At 40.3% G+C, this 19,564-nt stretch overlaps 1 protein-coding gene and 1 long non-coding RNA gene across 6 annotated transcripts in view; one reads left to right on the top strand and one right to left on the bottom strand.

Moving 5' to 3' along the window:
* The window catches only part of rbfox3a (RNA binding fox-1 homolog 3a), a 417,700-nt gene that overhangs the window by 184,612 nt on the left and 213,524 nt on the right, over positions 1–19,564 (top strand). Inside the window, exon 1 of one of the 5 annotated variants that reach the window (XR_003463941.1) lies at positions 7,121–8,444. The exons of the other annotated variants lie outside the window; for them this stretch is intronic. The gene's annotated coding sequence lies outside the window, so the exon portion shown is untranslated. Of the gene's footprint in view, positions 1–7,120; positions 8,445–19,564 lie in introns of those variants that run through there. 5 annotated transcript variants of the gene reach the window in all.
* Positions 41–7,688, bottom strand: LOC113747852 (uncharacterized). Its single transcript, XR_003463945.1, has 3 exons — positions 7,599–7,688; positions 4,084–4,139; positions 41–497 (listed from the first exon to the last, which is right to left on the bottom strand). It is a non-coding gene; the product is annotated as an uncharacterized LOC113747852 (long non-coding RNA).

The raw sequence follows: 19,564 nt of genomic DNA, 5'->3' as shown, positions 1-19,564 counted from the left end.
GGAACCTGTGATAGACTGTCCCACCAGGATTTCACCTTTTTTGAAATAGTTGCGGCCTAAAATGCCTGATGTTGCATAAGGTTTTCAAAAAAATTGCGCTGAAAGTTGCGGTGCTCTTTACGTTTTTGTTGCGATTCGACAGTTGTGCCAGGGGCGAGGGGGCCCCGGAGAGGGCGCAGCGAGCACTAAGTCCATGGCCCCGGGAAGCGGTGAGGTCCAAGCCCACCCACAGCCGGTCTTGGCACACTGCCGCGGAGGAAATGCGCCCGTCGGATGGGGATTCGGTGCTGGGCTCTTCCCTATCACAGTTTCGTTCACGGAAGTGAAGCAAAAGGCAGTTTGGCGACGTCAGTGACGTCAGCTCAAGCCAATGATTGGTCAAAGTTGTGGAAAAATCGCAGTGATTGGTTAAAATTGCAACACCGCTCTGAATTCACGGAGATTCACTGATGTTGTGTTGAAGCTGCAAATCGTAACAATGCGAATTCCTGGAGGGTCTGGATAGAGATAGAGAGACACAGATGCACAGCAGCAGCAAATTATCAGCTAACTATAAATTGTAATGGAGATATGGTAACAATAATGACAGTAATAATATATGTAGCGGACGTCATGCAGGACCACAGCAGCAGCCACGATCCATGAGAACCTGCCAGATCAATAAGTATTGTTTGTATATCAAAGTCTAATATATCATATATTCTTTTGTGCCACAGAGCTCCATTGTTGTCCAAAAACACATCAGTGAGCCACACCAAGTAACACGTTTCTTCATTACTGTGAAGACACTAGTTTATTTTGACTCAATCGCACATACACAGTCCTGCTGCCCTAAATCTCTTCAGAGAACCAAATGTCGCTGAAAACAGTCCACAGAAATTCACTATTTGTGCTTGTTAAAGTAACCCTGGTGTAACACAGTCATTTTAGGTAATGACTGAAGTTTTGTTTAATATGAAATTATACTAGATTTACATCAACAACAGGAACCGAGGGACAAGGGAGCTGATATAGACAGTGAAGTACAGTCAGGAAGGATTAAGAGATGGAGCAAAAACAAGTCCAAGTATGTATACAAGTATATATACTTTCATTCATGCTGATTAAGAATAATTATGAAAAAGGGTTCAAATCAATCAATCCGTTGGAACTTGATTAAATTCATTAAATGAATGCACAATGGCAGATATCAGTATTTACCTGGTGATATATACTATGCACTGATTGTCTCCACCGAAGGTCACATTGCCTACAGAACATAATCTAATAATAATAAGCTTTCCCCTCCTTTGACTATTAGCCTCATCTTTTCATAAGAAGCATGGCAACATTTCTCCACTTTTTCTCCCTTTGATTAGCAGGTGGAAGGTACGTGTAGGGTTGACAGAGTGGCTGAGTTTTGTACAGAAGACTCTCAGAGGCCTCTCTGGATCCACTGCCAGAGCTGCTGGTCATCTCGTCTCCCAGTTTAGCCATGTAGAGGCTGCAGATACAAGGCTGCAGTAAAGACTCAAGCAGCATTGCTCAGATCCCTTCACGGATCTGAAGGGTCATGCCTCTCCCCAAGGCCGTTATCTCAATGTGCATGGTCAACATTTTGACAACAATTTCCCCTTTCAAAGTCAGTAGAATTTAACAAAATGAGAAGAATAGCATTAAGATTAGCACTAGTTGGGGGAGGTGATGCCCTGATTAAGAAACTGGAAATGTTTTTTTTTCATTCTGTTAGTTGAAAAAAGAAGGCTTCTTTAGTTAAAACAATTACAGCTATATTTTGGTATATGGTTCTCCAAGAACAACGTCAAGTGTTTCAGCAGATGCCTCATGAAAATCCATGTGACTGTTTCTATCAGGAGCATAGGAGGAAGCTTCAGCTTACACACTGAAGTTTATGTGAACCTACCTAATTTATGCCACATACATACCATCAATTATGTACCTTAAGTGACTAACACAGTTATTTTAACCAACAAAAACAATGCATTGTCAGATGATAAAACACATACATTTGTTAACAGGGATTTGTAACATCTCCCTGCACCCTCATGTGTCAGTGTGTACAGTGAGAATACTGATTTAGCATAAAATTGACTCTTCTAACAACATCTATACAATATATTATAAAAGCAATCTATATATTATATTAATATTTTATTTTCATCACATCTTTTATAATATTAAATACCAGGTGTTTGTCAAGGATAATACATGCAATTTAAAGTAGGGTTGCAACAGTCATGAGACAGCAATTTACACAGAATTTAAATTTATTATTTGTTGCATATATTGTTATAGAACACACAGTAATCAAATAAAGCCTTGGCTGAGTAAAACCCAACTTTCACCAAATGGTGCTTGGGATAGATCTACAGATAGATATACAAACACACTAATTTAGTATCTATGAACTTATGTCTGTCTGTGCTTAAAATGCCAGCCTCAGCCAGTGTATTCTTCATCTTTTGCTCTATCCCAGTAGTGGACATAGAGCAGCCAATATGGCATAGAGATATTTCCAGCTAGAGGAAAAGTGAGACAGGGGAAATACTAACATGTGCCAGCTAATATACCAAAAGGACGCCTGTTATTGAGATGCAACACATTCCAGCACAAATGCACAATAAACCTGTCTGGAAGAGTAAACAGTGGTGGAACCAAAGCATCCGGCTGAGTTTTTCCAGATGAGAGAGCTTGGTGTGCCTGGCAGCAGACAGGGAGTCAATGAGAGGAACTCCAGGAGGAGGATTGAGATCAGGTAGAGCTGGTAACATTGGTCTCTGAAGACATGATAGAGGACTGCTGGCAGCAGTGAAACCCAGACTGTAAGCATTCAGGCTGAGGGGGCTGTGTACATATTTGGGTGTTGCTCCAAAAAAATCACAGTGAGAAATTTCTAGGCTGTGGGGTTTATATCCGACCCGCATAAACATTTTATCATTGTTGGTTCAAATCACTATGAAACAGAGTATAATGAATTCATATCGTATGTAGTATAGCTTCAGTGGGTATTAGAAGTTTTTAGAAAAGCTCACAAATTTGTAATATTTTTCACAAATGGACATTTGTTTTATTTTGACCATTACTTTTAGATTTTTAGTGAACTAGTTTATTAGTTTGTTTAGATCCCATTTGCAGTTTTTATAGCAGTAGAAGAAAATAACAAAACATGACAATACAAATCAAATGATTAAATGATATTAAATGACATAATAAGGATGACATCAGAACATACAACAGCTTTATTCATAATGTCACAAAATGACATTTTTAATTTTGTTAATGAAATCTTGAATATTGTTTATATTGTATTGTATTAAAGGTCCAGTGTGTAAGATTTAATGTGATCTATTGATGGAAATGGAATATTTAAAACTATGTTTTCATGAGTGTATAATCACCTGAAAATGTATCTTAGAATGAGCTTATCTATAGAGGGAGCTGAACCACTTTGCAGCCCAGAAGGGACAAACCAAACACTGGCTCTATAGGACTTTTCACATTTTTCAGGAGTTTCACAGCAACTGCAGTTTCTTCTTCATGCTTGAAACAAGAGGGGGAGGTGAGGGGTATTCAGTCAGTTGCAATCTGCAATTTCATCACTAGATGTCACTGAGTTCTACACACTGGATCTTTAAGATGAGATGTTGACAAGCTAAACATCTGGTCCACTTACAAGAAAATATTGTGGGTTTCGCTGGGCAGAGACAGTATAGTTCATGTCTTTAATGAAGCATTACTTTTGCTGCTATTCAACAGTAAAAAACATAACATATAATATAACATAATAACATATAATTAAAGTGCTTCAAGACGACTTCCAATCATGGAACAGTGCTGTTTTTAATAGATCTCATGCCACAATATAAACTAAGCAACAGACCACAATGAAAGAGCTCAGTGAAAAGATGATGCGCTGGACTGAAGTCTGGTGGTCTCGAAGACAGCACAATAGTGTATAAAAATTCTAACGTACAGTCATTGGGTTTTTCAGTAGCAGATGTAACACGTTTAGCCGCAAACACATTTTTTCATCAGTCAGTAGGATGGAGTGTATGTTTTTTGAAGTGTAGGTTTCTCTCCTACCTTATTGAAGTCACACACTTTCCAATGGTCAGTTCTGCATGAACAAATCTCCATCTCTGAAGAGGAAGCACAAACATTAAGCATATGGGAAAAAACAAAAACAAGAAAAGTAAAAAAAACAAAGTAATTGGGTTTTTATTAATGAACACAATATCCGAATATTATAACAAAGTGGACAATCTTTTTTTTCAACTTCTCAATGGGTAAAAAAAATGGAATCAATATCACTATGTTAATTTCTTTTCTGATTGTAGCAGTTTCATAGAAATTTCATAGCTGAACTGGCAGAATGCATCTGCAGAGTGTCCCAGGTATACTCCAGAAGCTGACTGCGTAAAGAGCTGCTCTGTGAATACATGTAGATATATATATATTTTTTAAACACACTGCACATTTGCACAGCGACATTTTCTTGGTAAATCTGGTCCAGTTTATTTTGGGGTACTGTCATGTTAACCGAGGTTCCAACAAGTAGTTATGTTGACAATGAAAAAGTCTACATGTTATCTTTAAATGTGTGTCCTCAGTGCATGAATCTTATTTTCGGGCAAAGAGGCATTCTTCATAAAAGCTTCCAAAGCTGTGACTAACTGCTTCATTAATGGTCGATTTACTAATGCCCTATAGGTGAGTTATAAGCCATTAACTAAATTCATTTAGTTCCTACTCTACATGTCAGTTGACTGACCTGGTGTTGCTCTCTTTCTTCGAGACCCCAACTACCATCCACTCACCACCAGTCTGTTTGGCTTTTTGCATTAGCTCACTCACATGCAGAGTCTGGCCTAACTTATTTATGACCCAGACCTGAAATAGCATGACACCCAGATTTGATAGGAAAATGTTCTTTTGAATGGTAGTTGCTAGGGGAAAAAAAGAGAAGACAGCCCGTCTGTGAGCTCTTGGTCGTCTCAGGAGGAGTGAAGGAGAGTGAGCGCTGAGGCTGCTCACCAGGCTTGCATACATGTATGTAAATGGCCTCATTTCAAGCAAGTCTTAAAACCCAATTTCAGCACAAATGGGTGCAGATGAATTGGTATTCATACTCCGTTTTAACTATGAATTAGCTCATTATTTTTTCGCATTGGTAAATGTCAGTATGTCAAACTTGAGACATTCACTATACATTCCATTCCTTTGTGTCATGGACAGCTTGTGGGTGTCCAAATGGTTGTGTTGTAAAGCAACCAGCTTTTTGTGCCGTATTCAATTCAGTTGCTTCCCCTTTAAATCCAGCCAGGTTAGACTGGAATGTAAAGATGGCAGTCCTGTTTGTATTATAATAATTATGCCAATGTTTTAAAATCAATGTGGTAATGTATTATTGATGGTGAAATACACATAACCTTCAAAAAACTGAATTTGAATAGAACTAAAAAATAAATAAATAAATAAAACTCACTCAAGTGTTTGATGCAACTTTAATATGGAATGCAGCCCCCCAATGCAGATCATGAAATAAGTTCCCTACATTTAAAGAGGAAGAGTTAATGTGCATAAATTATGTCTCTGAATCAGCCCTCAAGACATGTATAGAATACATATTCTGACTGATTCGAATTTGCTGTCATGAGACAAGGATTGCGATTGCTAATCACAGTCATCATTTACTTGTAAGATAAGATAGATTTTAATGATCCCACACCAGGGAAATTCACTAATGTTGTTTCCTTTCCTCATTTTCAAAGTTTACCAGTTATATCGTCAATATTTAGTTTTCTTTGCTTGTCATATTTTTTGCAGCCGCGTAGCAAATATTTCCACAACCTGGTACCGCTCCCCTCAAGGTTTGGGAACCACTTCTCTAGTGAGTATTCGATACAGTATAAATGTAATGTGTTTGTATAAAAAAGTATGGTAATGAAGGAACAAATCACCCAGTGCAACAGTGTGGCCCACTGATGTGTTTTTAATAAACTCTGGAACAGAAGCAGCTCTGTGGCACAGAGGAATAAGGTCCTGGATCAGGTTCTGGTTGGTTTGGGTCTGTACATAAGATTTGTAGACTATGAGCCCACATCAAAGAGAGAAAAACAGATTTAAACAGCCTTGGTTTTTAACTGTACAGAAATGTGTCATTTATACCAGCAGCCAACTGTTTTCATCTGAAACAATTTATGTTTTAAACCGGGCATGAGAGCAAACTTTAATTCAACTGAAGAGCCTTATATCATTGTTGGTATCAGTTTTGATGGTGTTTCTTTGTCATGGTGCCAGTATGAATCAAATTTGATTCAGCTCTTGAGGAGTTACAATATTTATGATTTCCTAAGATGATGGATATTTAGTTTTTAGTTTCACAGCTTTGAAACAAGAGGTTGACTTCAGTTGGAATGTGATATAGACACAGAAGCAGTAACACAGAAATAGGCAAGTGTTTCCAGGTTTCCCAGTGTGTGCAGTGCAGTATTTCAGGGAGTGAAGGGGTTAATGTGGCAGCTTGCTTCAGTGGTGTATTGACTGGGATGAGGGGGAGGGGGGTAAATGTGCTGAGGCAGGCTACAACACCAACCCTCAACCTACAACCCTCAGCCACCGCTCCCTTTCTCTGCCTGTCTTTCGCCCAGCCACACTGCAAACACACCCATTAGATGAATGGACTCACACACACGCACGCACACACACACACACACACACACACACACACACACACCTGTATGTTGTTGCACATGAAAAGTTGTTCCAATATTAGTGGCAGACTCTACACATCATATACAAAGTGATTTTACAGAGTTAAGCATGCAAACACACTTGCGCATGTGCACACACACATAAGCACACACACAAACACATATATATGTGCGCACAGCATGAGCATGGCTGCCCACAATATTCTCTCTGTACTATGGGCCAGCTTGGCCAAAACAGCCGACGCACACACACACATCCATATCCATGCAGACACACTTGGACATGAACACAAGCACACACCACCCTTCCCTCCCTCTGCAGAAAAGGAAAAACCGAGGGAACAAAAGAACAACAAGGAGTGAGAAGCAGCCCCCCCACCCTCCACCCCACCCCTGTCTTGTGTTACACAAGCGCTCTAAATTGTATTTTGTTTAGACGGCTCTCTTGCCTCTCACGCCCCACATGCACCACTACCAAACCTCTTCCTCCTTCTCGACACTCTCAGTGCAACTTAATGAAGCCGGCTGGTATCATTGCCTCTTTAGCCTAAGCAGCAATAAGCCAAGCTGCCCCTCTTTCTCTATTTTCTCTCAGCTTTTTGCATCTCTCTTTCTCCCCCTCTCATCTTGTCTTGCTGTTGCCTCCCTTGTTCCGGCTCTTCCATCGGCTTTCCCACAACTTCTTCACAGCCTTTCGCCATCCTCCACTTCTCAGCGTGTATCTGCTTACCAGCATCCCTCCACCAGCTCAGCTCTCTCTTCTACCTCCTCCTTTGCTCTCTCCTCTCTCTCTTTCTATCTCTCTCCCTTTCCTCTGCTCTGCACCCCCCACCCCGCTCCTTCCTCACTGTCGTTCCCCGGTTGAAAGCTGCTGTACTACTGTACCTTGTGGTGATCTCCAGCTTTTCCCACCCCCCAGCCTCTCCTGTGCTCTTCACCCAGGAGCACTGTAGAATAGAGTTTGTCTCAGGCTTGCCTCCCCTCAAAACTGAGCTGTTGGACTGGAGCTATCCGGAACAAGAGACGAAGAAGGAAAGAGAGTGCGCTCAGACCAAGAGTAGGCAGGCTTCTGTGTATGTCAGTGAAATAGAGAGAAGCATAGTTTACAGCGAGCAAAGAAAGAGAAAAAAGAAGAGACAGGAAGAGCTGAGCAGGCAGGAAAGGGTGCCACGTTGGAGAAGAGGAGTAAGAAGAAGCAGAAGAAGTGAAGTAAAGAACAAAAATCAAGGGGAGGTACAGTAACAACGCCTCATAGCACTTTCTCTCTTTGTTGCCTCTCTCTTTACTCTTTCTCTTTCATTTTTCCCCTTTGGTGAAGAAGCAGAGGAAGAGTTTTTTGAAAGGTTCAGGGAGAAGAGAGCCTCAGTGGCGACTCTTAGAGACGTCACGCTTCAGAAGAGTCAGCGGGAGAGGAAGAGCGACTGCCTTTAGGGTCAAAGGGACACATTAAAGGAACTTTATATCTCTAGCTACAGCTACAAAACCACAAACACAGGGGCAATTAGCTGGCTGTCAGATAACACTGAGCAGACAGTGCTGGCAAAAAAAGAAAGAAAAAAAGAAAGGTCAAGTGAGTGAAGAAGAAGATCAGTGCAGGACAGACGTACAGAGAAACGCACCAAAACAGAGAAAAAGAGGAAGAGGCTGGCCTCCCTGGTGTCCTTGCATAGCCCCGTCTTCCACCCCCTGGTCTCCCATCACCTCTCAGCCGAGATGATGATGTATTTCTGGGTGAGTACTAAGGCCCTGCGGGGGATCCTGAACACTACTGAGGGACCAGACAACACACACACACACACACACACACACACACATAAAAGCAAATGCATACTGTGTGTGACTGTGAGTTTCTCTGCTTGTTCTATAATCTCACTTCTTTATTTCCTGATGATCAAAAAGGTGCATGCTTATTGATCTTACCGTTTGTTTTAGAATGCTGTACCAGTAAGTACAGCAACAACGTATTTCTTTCAGTTATCGTCTGTGTGAAAATAGAGTGAGTAACGTTACAAAGCATAAAGGTTTAAATTATTTTCCACACATGCAGTCCTTCACTCCACTTCAACACTAGTTTTTATTGGCATTGAGTAAAATACAAGTACACCTCTGTTACGGTCATACTTTCTGCTGTTGTAGTAAGCAAGACACAAAAGTGTCAGAACTTGTTTTTTGTTTTATTACATTATCACAGCCACCCAGCAATGTGGGTGTCCTTTTTCCATCTGTCTATAGGTTTCATACTGTCTGTAAGTGATGTGACCCTGTTGTGGCTTTGCAGTGGGCAACTTTGTGTGTGTGAATGTATGTTACTTAAACTGTAAATGTGGAACCACCAAAAACAGTTCATATTTTTTGTGTCTTTCCATCACACATGGAACTAATATATATACTACAGGACTTATAAACTTTTTTAAAGAAGGACAAATTATTGCTGCATGCTATGAAAAAAATCAAAATCAGAGAAGCGGTTTTGGATACAAAAGCTCCCTGTACACAGATAATCTGACAAACCAAATCCTCAAACCATTCCATCTTAAAGTCTTAAAGTCATTCATCATTATTTTCATTTTTTTTTTTAAATAATCAGTTTCCTATGTTTGTGTTTTAGCTTGTTGACATAGTCTAAAATATAGACATAGACAAAGTTCATTTTGTTTGTCAATATCACATACTACTCATTCAGCACTGAAACAAATTTAAATTTAAAAAGGAAAAAAGATGTAAATTATTACATTCTTGGGAGATAAAGATGTGCACATCATCTTAATCACTAAAACATTTTACACAGAGGTGACACAAAAGTTCACTGGGTCAAAACAGCTGACATGCAACAGAACATTTACATTTATATTTCTATCATGTCTGAAGTGTGTTTGTATTTATTTCTAATTCCAAAAAGGTGTAGTTTTGAAGATGTAGTAAAGCTCTGGGGTTGCTCTGTGGGCACAAAGTATCCGATTACTGCCTGCACTTTTAGTAAGAGAGACATATGTCACTGCTCTTTGTCACTGCTCCACCTCGTGGCTCTCAAGACAATTAATCAGAGGCTACAGAGGTTAAGTCTGTTTGATTTACCCTGCCCTAACCCTAATAGTGTGTTTCCTTTTCTTTCCTTGTACATATGTATGTATATATATATATATATATATATATATATATATATATATATACCATATACTATTATATGAAATATAATATATAAAATATAATGTAACTATAAATAATATGTCCCACATAATCTATTATATCCATTTTCTTAAGAATAGAGCAACAGACAAGGATGTGGGCACTTTGAACTGAGAGGCATCTTGGAGAACAGGAGTAACCTTATTAAACCTTGTTCACTTGAGTATTGGCCACTGAGTTTTTACCTTTTTAACCACGATCCTCCACAGTTCCTTTATTGCTTTTGTTTTATTTTTTACCTTCTTTCTTTCCTTTTTTAACCGATCTTTGGGAAACTAAGAGACCCTTTTAAAGTATCTTTTATACAATTTTCCCATGTGCCCGTGCCCTTCGCAAAACTTATTATAAGCATTGCGTCCACTTACACCTAACCCTCATTCCATCACAGTGATCAATAGTTTTTTCAGACATTATATTATTATTATTATTATATATATTATATTTTATTATTATTATTATTATATTGTTCTAGATTCATACAGAGATGACAGGACTATTGTGAAAAAATCACAGTGGTCCCAGAATATTTGTCAGCTGCTGCACCAGAGTGATCAGTGTGACAGCTAAGTTACAAAGTAATAATATGAAGGAAGAGCACTGTTTTCAGTTCTCCCACAGGCCAGAATGCCTTTAAAACAGAGTGAATGATACTTTAAGTGTTGGGATTATATATATATATCAAATATTTTCACAGTATGGACAGCTTTCCAGACTCAATATGTTTTTTCAAGTTGAGAGCAAAATGGGATCGGATCACATGTGCAGCCAGACTTCAGTGTGAACAACTTACATACAGCATACAGTTTGTTTGGAAGTAAATACATCTTAAAGCCAGCATAGAAAGTGATACATCATTTTGAAATATATATATGCCATTATTCTGGCTCCAGGCATGCCTGAGCAATATCCCATTATCAGGGTTAAACATCATGTGGATTAGCAGCTCCATCACACTGCGTGAGCATGTAAGTGCGAGTGTGTGTTTCCGCAGTGCCTGTCATGGGAGTTGGGAAATTCAGCTGAAAGTGTGTAAAGAGGCTTTTTATTGATGTGCAGTGTGGAGCTGGAAACACAGCGATACAGTGTGTACTGACCTTCGCCCGAAGAAGCCCACTGTACTGCAGACCTACAGAAGGCTTCTGTAGTTTCTGTGGTCTCCCTGGCTGTCTGGAGTGCAGGGACACCCATCAAGCCAAGTGTGTGTTTCCAGGCTTTCAGTGCTCTGCTTTAACTGCTGGAGTGGGCTGGTGTTTATTGTTTAACAGCAAACCTCAAGATTTATCGATTTTGTACTAGCTTTGCATTGTGATTAAATGCAACACATAGCTTTGGGTTGCTTTCAGACTTTTCTGAGATTGAAAACTTAAAATAATGCATTATGAGAAATACGTCTGAACTTTTCTTCCCCTCAGGCTTAATTTACCCTATTTACTCTGAGACTCCTGGATTCAGTATGCAGTAATTGCTTTAAGAGTTCTAATTGTAAGCAAGCAGCCATCAGAGGGTGAAGGTGCTGAAGCATTGTTCAGATTACATCGCTAAAAAAGATGCAAAAACGTGTTATTTGAGCAGCCAGCCTCCTCTCTCCTGATCTGCCCATGCCATGCTGCCTTTAACTGGCTGCTGGCAAAAGAACATCTGCTTTACTACAAATGATGTTCATTTGCTCAAGTTTGGTGTCATGTTTTTCTACACTGATGCTGCACTACACTGACAGTGTTTGTACTCTGTGTAGATTATAAATGGAGGTTTTATTTAACTACAGAAAGCGCAAAGAGGAAGAATGGCAGGATAAAGGTGATGTAATGACACTGTTGTGACCTCAGTCACTCTGCCTCCTCTGTCATGCTATTCATCAGTGCTCTTCACTTCTTTTAGACGTGAACATGTTTTCCTTCTGTTGTCTCTGTGTCTCCCCCTCTCTCTTCCCTCAGTCCGGTGTGCTGTACAGTAGTTAATGATGGGGAGTCTGTTGCTGGTGGCTGTCTGCAGATATGAAGCAAGCAGGGGGCTTTGATACAGAGGCAGCAGCTAGTGCAGTTGACATTAGCTATTCCTCTTTATCACCGCTGCTTACCAATTCTCTCTCAGTCTTTCTCTTTCTCTGAGACACAAATACACTGTAAACACACACACAAGGAATTTACATGCATATATACAACATTATCAGGTTGTTCATGCATGGCTTACAATCTGGGTTTATGCACATTAAACAAACACGCACAGTGCAGGTTTGGATTATACTGCACATGCTTATCACAAATCTTCAGATCAGTCAGAAAGAAAGAGATTTTTTTTTTTTTTTTACAGTTTTGACTATTAAACTGTATCAATAGTTTAATATATTCAGACTAACATATTATAAGCTTGTTGTACTGCAGTGCTTTTACCCACACAAGCACACACACACACACACAAACACTCATACACTGTGCTGCAGTGATCTCCTTGATGCCGGTCTGACAACAGTAACAGACTTAAAGTACTTCCATCTGTCCCTTCAGAGACTCTTGGCGAGAACAAAGACCTCCGGTGCGAGGGATGTTAGAATGATAACAGGGGCTGGAAGAGAGGAAATAAAGCGAGTAGCCGGAACTAATGAACAGGTGCATTGAAGGTGGAGGTGGAGGAAAGAGAAAGAGAGCTGCTGGAGGGTGGGTCCGGATTCATGTGCCTACCAAAGACAGAAAGAGACGAAGGGAGTATGTGATAACTGTGTTTCTCATCCTCTCATTTTGTGTCATTAGTGTTAATTATTCACACTATATATAGAGGGATGGTCACTACTGAAGTGAAAGGAGAGTGGAAAGAAAGGAGCAACAGTGAAGAGCAGAGAGGAGGTCTGCGGCTGCCTCCTCCCTCCTCTTTGCTCTCCTCAGTGCGTCTGTAAGCTGATAAATAATTGAGTGTGCTGAGCAGGGGACTGCATGGGTTAGAGGAAGAGAGGGGGAGGCCTGCCGGAGCGCTAGACAGTGAAATGAGGACCTGCTCCAGAATAGAGATCGCATCCTTTAAACTTCTCTTCTTTTTCTACTTGTCTCAGTTCTGATCCTCCTCGCTCACTCTACCTCCAGCTCAGATGCCCTAATCTTGGGGTCTTTGGGATGAAGTCCTGCTCGATCCCGCTGCTATACATTTGACTTGAGCTAGGCTTAGAGAAATGCACATTGAAGAGAGAGACCTTGCACATATAACAAAGTCTTTCTGAGGCCTGTTTTATACCAGTGGTGTATCATGACAGCTTGTTTCAGGCAGTGTGAGCCGCTGGAGCGCAGCGGTGGTATATGCAAACCTGAGAGTAAGAGAGTGAAAAAGTGGAGTTAATTAAAAATTGAATGCTGTCCCTGATGCTGTGAACCCACCACACAGTCAACCTTCCAACCTTACACCTTTTTTGAGATCTGTAACATTTCAGGTTAAAACTGCGATCCATCAACTTTCAGACAAATTCATATTTTCAAGCACTTGCTTCATCATCTTTAAAGGGGGGGACATGTATTCTATATTATTAATTCAGTGATTTAACTGTTGTCCATTTAACCTATTCTTTCTGTGTGTGAATGAGAAACCTAAATTTGAAATTTGTTTCGGCTCTATAATATTCTTCTTCCGTATAATATTCTTCCACATAAATAACATTTCCTGCTATAACATTTAACTCTCATAACAGTGTGTCTAGAGAGGAGGCAGGACTGTAGCTGCAGGCTGTCAGCATGGAGCTGAGGCTGCACAGCCACAGTGTACCACATCCCCCATATGCTCTCTTGATAAACTTCCCTATTTCACCGCCTGACAATACTCTGTAGCTGGCTACACACTTCATTTAGCTCAGTGACAAGCTTGCAGGCAGGAAGTGTGGTTTGTCCCTAACAGTACTGTTAGCACCGCTGCAGTGTCCATGTGAATCTCTGCTCCTCTCCATATTCATTCCAGAGGCCACGAAGCTCTTGCAATCAGCCTTGTAATCCATGTAACTTTCTCCTGCAAGAATGGTTTCACACTGTTAAATGGACAATGCACCGCCAGTGTCCACTCAGTAATGCTTTAATTGATCCATGTTTGTGGCCTCTCATCATAGTTAGGGCCAAAAGCAGCAACTGTGCAGAGATGAGACTCTGCTCGTGTTGTGTGTTTGCCCTTTTGTCAGATGGCTGTGAAGCAACATCTAAGGCTGGCACTGATATTCTTCTGCAGGGATCTTCACATCAGTTTTCTAATCAGTGAGAGCAGTGAGCTGCATGGAAAGAAGTGCAAACTATAATGTTTTACTGTTGGTTTGGGTGGTTGTGACTACAACACTGAATATAATATACTGAGTATATATTAAATAATTTGTTGCATGTAACTGCCATGCCAAAATGCCAGAACACTGATTTCAACTACTGATCTATTAGGAATACATTTGCTGACAATGCTACCATGAAAGTTTGTCAAACCATGCAGTGTGCCATGCTGTTGGCAGTGATGCTACAGGGAAAATGATGAATTATTATGTTAACAATTGCTTTTGAATTGGTGGCTCTTTGACTGATGACAGGAATCATTCATGTTTAGTGTGCATTCATACAGGATCAGGCACTGCACCGAAACCCTGCAGGGTTGTGTGGAGGTGGGGAAGTGAGGGAGGGCTGAGGCGTCTGCAGTGTGACGTCTGCAGCGTGACGTCTGCAGCGTGACGTCTGCAGCGTGACGTCAGGCTGCATTTTTCCAAAAGTTGGATCGTTGGATGCTTCGTTTTTGGACACTTCTGGGGCGCAGACTGCCGCAGCCAAAACAGACTATCCCAACTCAAATGAATGCAGAAAGCTGTGTTTTTGCCACAGCGCCATACCCTGTCTGAATGCAGCTTTATTGGGGCATTTGGGGTATGGGATAGATCTAAGGCTCTGTGTAAATTGACGCAGGCTGCTCGCGGTGTCCATCAAAAATAGCAGCCATGTATTCAACATGAAGCCGAGCGGAGGCTCGCTTCTGGGCGCTTCTGAACTGGACCGCGGCGGAGCCAGTGGGGTTTGAAACAGTGACTAGAATGGCTGTGTATCACTGCCCGGTGGAATTTGGGGGTAATGGAATCTCCTTCTTTCTCTTTTTTTTTTTGAAAGTCAGGAACCTGCAATTAGAGACTTCACCATGAATTCTCTCAGCGAGTACTTTTTTACTCTGCCTGAAGGAACTGCTAATCCACCTGAAAGAATGTCATTATTTTAAGTTTCAACAGAGTTTGGGTATTCCATGACGGTTGAAATACAATAAGTAAAAAGCACTATATATATATTACATACTATTATATTTTGGCATTTTGCTAATGCAAAATCATATCCCAGCTATTGATATCAGTATCGGTCAAGCCCACAAGGGACCTCCGTAGTCATCTCATGCTTGTAATCCATCTTGTCTGGCCGTATCATAGTATAGCCGTTTTCATGTGATGTATGGTGCTCTGCTGCTGATTCCTCTATTCACTGTGTGCTGTAATCTTCACACCAATAAGGAGATTAAACAGACAAGCAGGAGAGGGGATTTCTAGGATTTCTCCTGTGAGTACAAAAGGTTATGAGTGGGAGGGAGGAATATTACCCTCAGCTTTCACGCCACAGAAAGAAAATGAGGAGCAGAGCAGGATGGCAGAAGAGCGATGGCACTGGAGGAGAGTGTGCTAAAAAGAAAAAAAGAAAGAAAGAAGGAGAGAAAGAAAGAAAGAAAGAAAGAAAGAAAGAAAGAAAGAAAGAAAGCAGGGGAGCTAGGTGTTATCACCTGGAGCCATCATTAGCACTGTTTACAGAAGAACCACCAGGGGAAGGTCAATGTGCCGTCACTCTCTTATCTCCTCAACGACAGCATGCTATCACCACAGGGACCGTACTGAATGCTGCCTGCTCTGTATCTCTGACCCCAGATCAGTGTTTAACTGCAGACAGGCACCTACTTCATGAAGTGTGGGGAGAGAGCCAGATAGACTCTGGGACTGAGTGGTTGTGATTCAATCCAGGACCAAACAGGAAATACTTATGATGTGTTTAACTCAACACAGTTTAGTCTGTGTACACCCATATCTATGAATGCTGCTCATTATTCTTATTATGCTCAATGCCGATATTTAGTCCCAGTGCAGGAAGGTAGTGTGCCCTATAAGTAGCCCAGAGAATGTACTGGTGTGGATATATAAACATATATATATATAATATATAGATATATATATATGAATAAATATATATATATATGTGTGTGTGTGTGTGTGTGTGTGTGTGTGTGTGTGTGTGTGTGTGTGTGTAGATAATTTATTCAATTCAATAAATATTTCTTTCACACAGTTTTTACTTGCATTTTACCCAAAATACAACCACACACATAGAAGGTTCTTAGACATGCAAAATGTGGATAGATGGTGAAGTGATGTGGGAGCAGTTAGGGGGCTCAAGGGTCACTTGAACTTGAACCAGTGACTGGTAGCTGGTAACCAGCTACCCTCTAGTTGCCAGGCCAAATGCCTAAGCTACTTCCACCCCCAGATCACAGTGGTGGATGAGCATATGGCAGTCTGGAGTTTTGTTATACACCAAAAGTTCATCTTTGTGTCTTTGTAACTATGACCATGTTCTCTCTTGAACACATCATATCTGCTTTACACGAATAATGTAGAACATTCAAATGCTGTTCAACATTCTGCCTGAAAAATGTTTCATTCCTGAAACTGAAGTTGTTTTATTATTTTTACTTCTCAATCTATCCTTGATTTATTTTGAATTGAATTATTTATTGACATGTTTGTACATGTGTGTCTCCGGTAATCCTGACACAGCAGTTCCTCCTCTTGGCTGCTCCCACAGGCAAATAGTCTTAGAATGTAGGAGTTTCAGGCAGCGCTCTAATGAGAAATGTGTGAAGGCATATAGATGTGAAGCAGGATGGTGATGCAGACGTGTGTTCATCGTCAACATAAAACTAAAGAAAAAAAATGAAACACTTGCAAGATTGGAGAGGGTAATTAAAGTGTATGTTCCACTGAACTCAATGGAAAAGGTCATAAACCTTTTATGCACCATCCTGAGATACTTAAGTCTTATCTGTAATTGGTGACACAGTGTAATTAGATTAGATTTGATTGGACTTGTAATAGACTTCCAAATAAAAGAGGCCACCATTGATCTTGTCATGACGTCATAAATTTAATGAACAAAATGATTTCATGTACGCGTTGAAGTGATTCTGTGCATTTAGGTCGACTGGTAATGTCAATAGCAGAGTGACTGTATCTCTCTCACTGCCACACACACACACACACACACACACACACACACACACACAGGTTGTAGCAGATGAGAGCTTGGGGCTTAAAAGCAATAAAGTTAGCTATCGATCAATACTCTGCCACCACCTCTCACCCTCCTCCACTCCCTCTCCAGCAGGCAGCACAAGGTCAGCCTTAGGGTCCGCACCCTGTGTCTGGGCTGGATGTGGGCAAGGCTGCAGAGAGAAGCAGGATCAGTGGACAGAGAGGCTGAGCATGAAATAGGCTGCCACTATGCCACTATGCAATGTATTTCAAAAGTAACACATTACAGTCATATTTTACTCCTAGCAGTAACTAAGTAATATAATGCATTCATATTATTATTTATTTATATTATTTATGTCAACTAACATGTAGAGGAGGACCAGCAGGAATAAACAGCATTTTCTAGCAGCACCACTGGACTGAATTCTATCCAGCAGGAGACCAGAGAGCATCTGAGAGGCAGTGACAGCGTCACATCTAAAATGACCACTTCAACCTGTGTCTGCAAAGGCTCACTGCAGATAGGGAGGACTGTGGGATTTAGTGTGAAAACAAAAGAAGTTTTTATTTGTCATGTGTAAGTTAACACAGAGTCAACAATACAATTAAATGAACTGGATGAGAAGAACCGGTCAGCTCAGCTCAAGAGCAATAAACAGTCTAACTGTACTGTACTACACAGAAGAGTAAAATAAGAACAAAGTACAATACTTTAACATTTTAGGTAAAAAAGAACAATATAGAAATACAAAATATAAACATATACCAAAATAATAAATCAGACATATAAAAAATACTAAAATAGTATATGAAAAAAATATATATGTGCATGTGTTCTAATACATGTACACAGGTATTGGAGTTAGCTGTATAAGTAAACATGACATACTATATATGCACAGATGTTGGATATTGCACAGTGTAGATTCAGTTCTGATATTTCAACTGCTGAAAGACTTCTCTTTATTTGAGCTGTGCACCGTTTTAAGAATAGTCGGTAGAAAGAGGATTTAAATGGAGGCATTTCTGTATTATCTGTATATTATTTTCCATCATTCCATCATCAGTCAGTTTCAAATACAAATGATTATGTTCTTCCACCAAAACCAAAATGGAATTATTATGTTTTCATGGGTGCGTGCACTTTTCTTAATTTCATTTTCACAATTAAAAGTCAAATGATGTTTGATAATATGAGCTGTGCAGTTGAACTAAAGCTAACTTTAATCTGAAGTTGTATGAGCAAAAGATTCAATTGTACATTTTTGATTTAATCTGACCAATTGAACCAGACAAGATCATATTTAATTCTAACAATGTGAAGACCAACACTTACTTACATACTGTATGAAATACACTCTCTGCCTTAGTCTGCAGTATGCACAAGCAGATTGCAGCAGGTTCATTTCAGTTTTATAAATCATTTTATGTTCATGGTTTCAGTGAAAACATCATCTTTTCTTAGCTTTGAATTAAATCATGTTGTGCATTTGCAGTTAAAAAGATGTAATGTAGACATGTAGCATAATGGAATACAAGACAAACATAAGTATGAAATATGCCCACTGGTATTCAAGAGGACCTCATCCAAAATCAACAAATCAATGCTTTGACTGCATTTAAATAACCAAGTCAGCTGGATGAGAATGATAGCACACACACACACACACAAAACACACATGAAGAGAGAAGAAGAGAGGGAGCAAACATCATGACAAAAAGGTAAAATAAGTAAATCCAGGAACTTTTTGGCTGACTTTCCCCTTCTTTTAACTGTCCACCAGGACTCATCTCGCCACAGATGGCAATGGCCCATTTGAGACAAATTGTGGTCTGTGGGGTAAATTTTCTATTTCCACACACTAACACACACCAAATGACCAGTATAGCTCATTAAGAGCTTGTTTTGCACTTGCACATGTGCGCACATGCATACACTCACACTCACACACACACACACACACACACACACACACACACACACACACACACACACACACACACACACACACACACACAGGGGGGCAGTACAGTAAATGGAACAGCAGCCCAGTGACATTAATGTTATAGGTTATTGAACGATTTTAAAGGATTTATAGGGCAGGGCAAGAGACTGTGGCAGAGAGAGAGCGTGAGGTAGAAATAAGACGGTTCAGACACACACACACACACAGCCATGTGCAGGACGGAAGAGCTGCACCACTGCTCCTGTAAATTACTAGAGAGTTTTATACCTTTCAACATGGCCTGACCCCCCCCAGTCATCTGTAGTGTTCATATGTATTCCCTTTATTCCCTGATCCCGAGCAGCTTGACATCCACACTGTGTGATTCATTTCCTTTTCTCAAAAAAGCAGGAATTTATCTGCATATTCAAATACAGTAACTT

The sequence above is a fragment of the Larimichthys crocea genome, chromosome XVI, assembly GCF_000972845.2.
Source record: "Larimichthys crocea isolate SSNF chromosome XVI, L_crocea_2.0, whole genome shotgun sequence".
Classification (NCBI taxonomy): domain Eukaryota; kingdom Metazoa; phylum Chordata; class Actinopteri; family Sciaenidae; genus Larimichthys; species Larimichthys crocea.
This window is presented reverse-complemented; position numbering and strand designations above follow the sequence as displayed.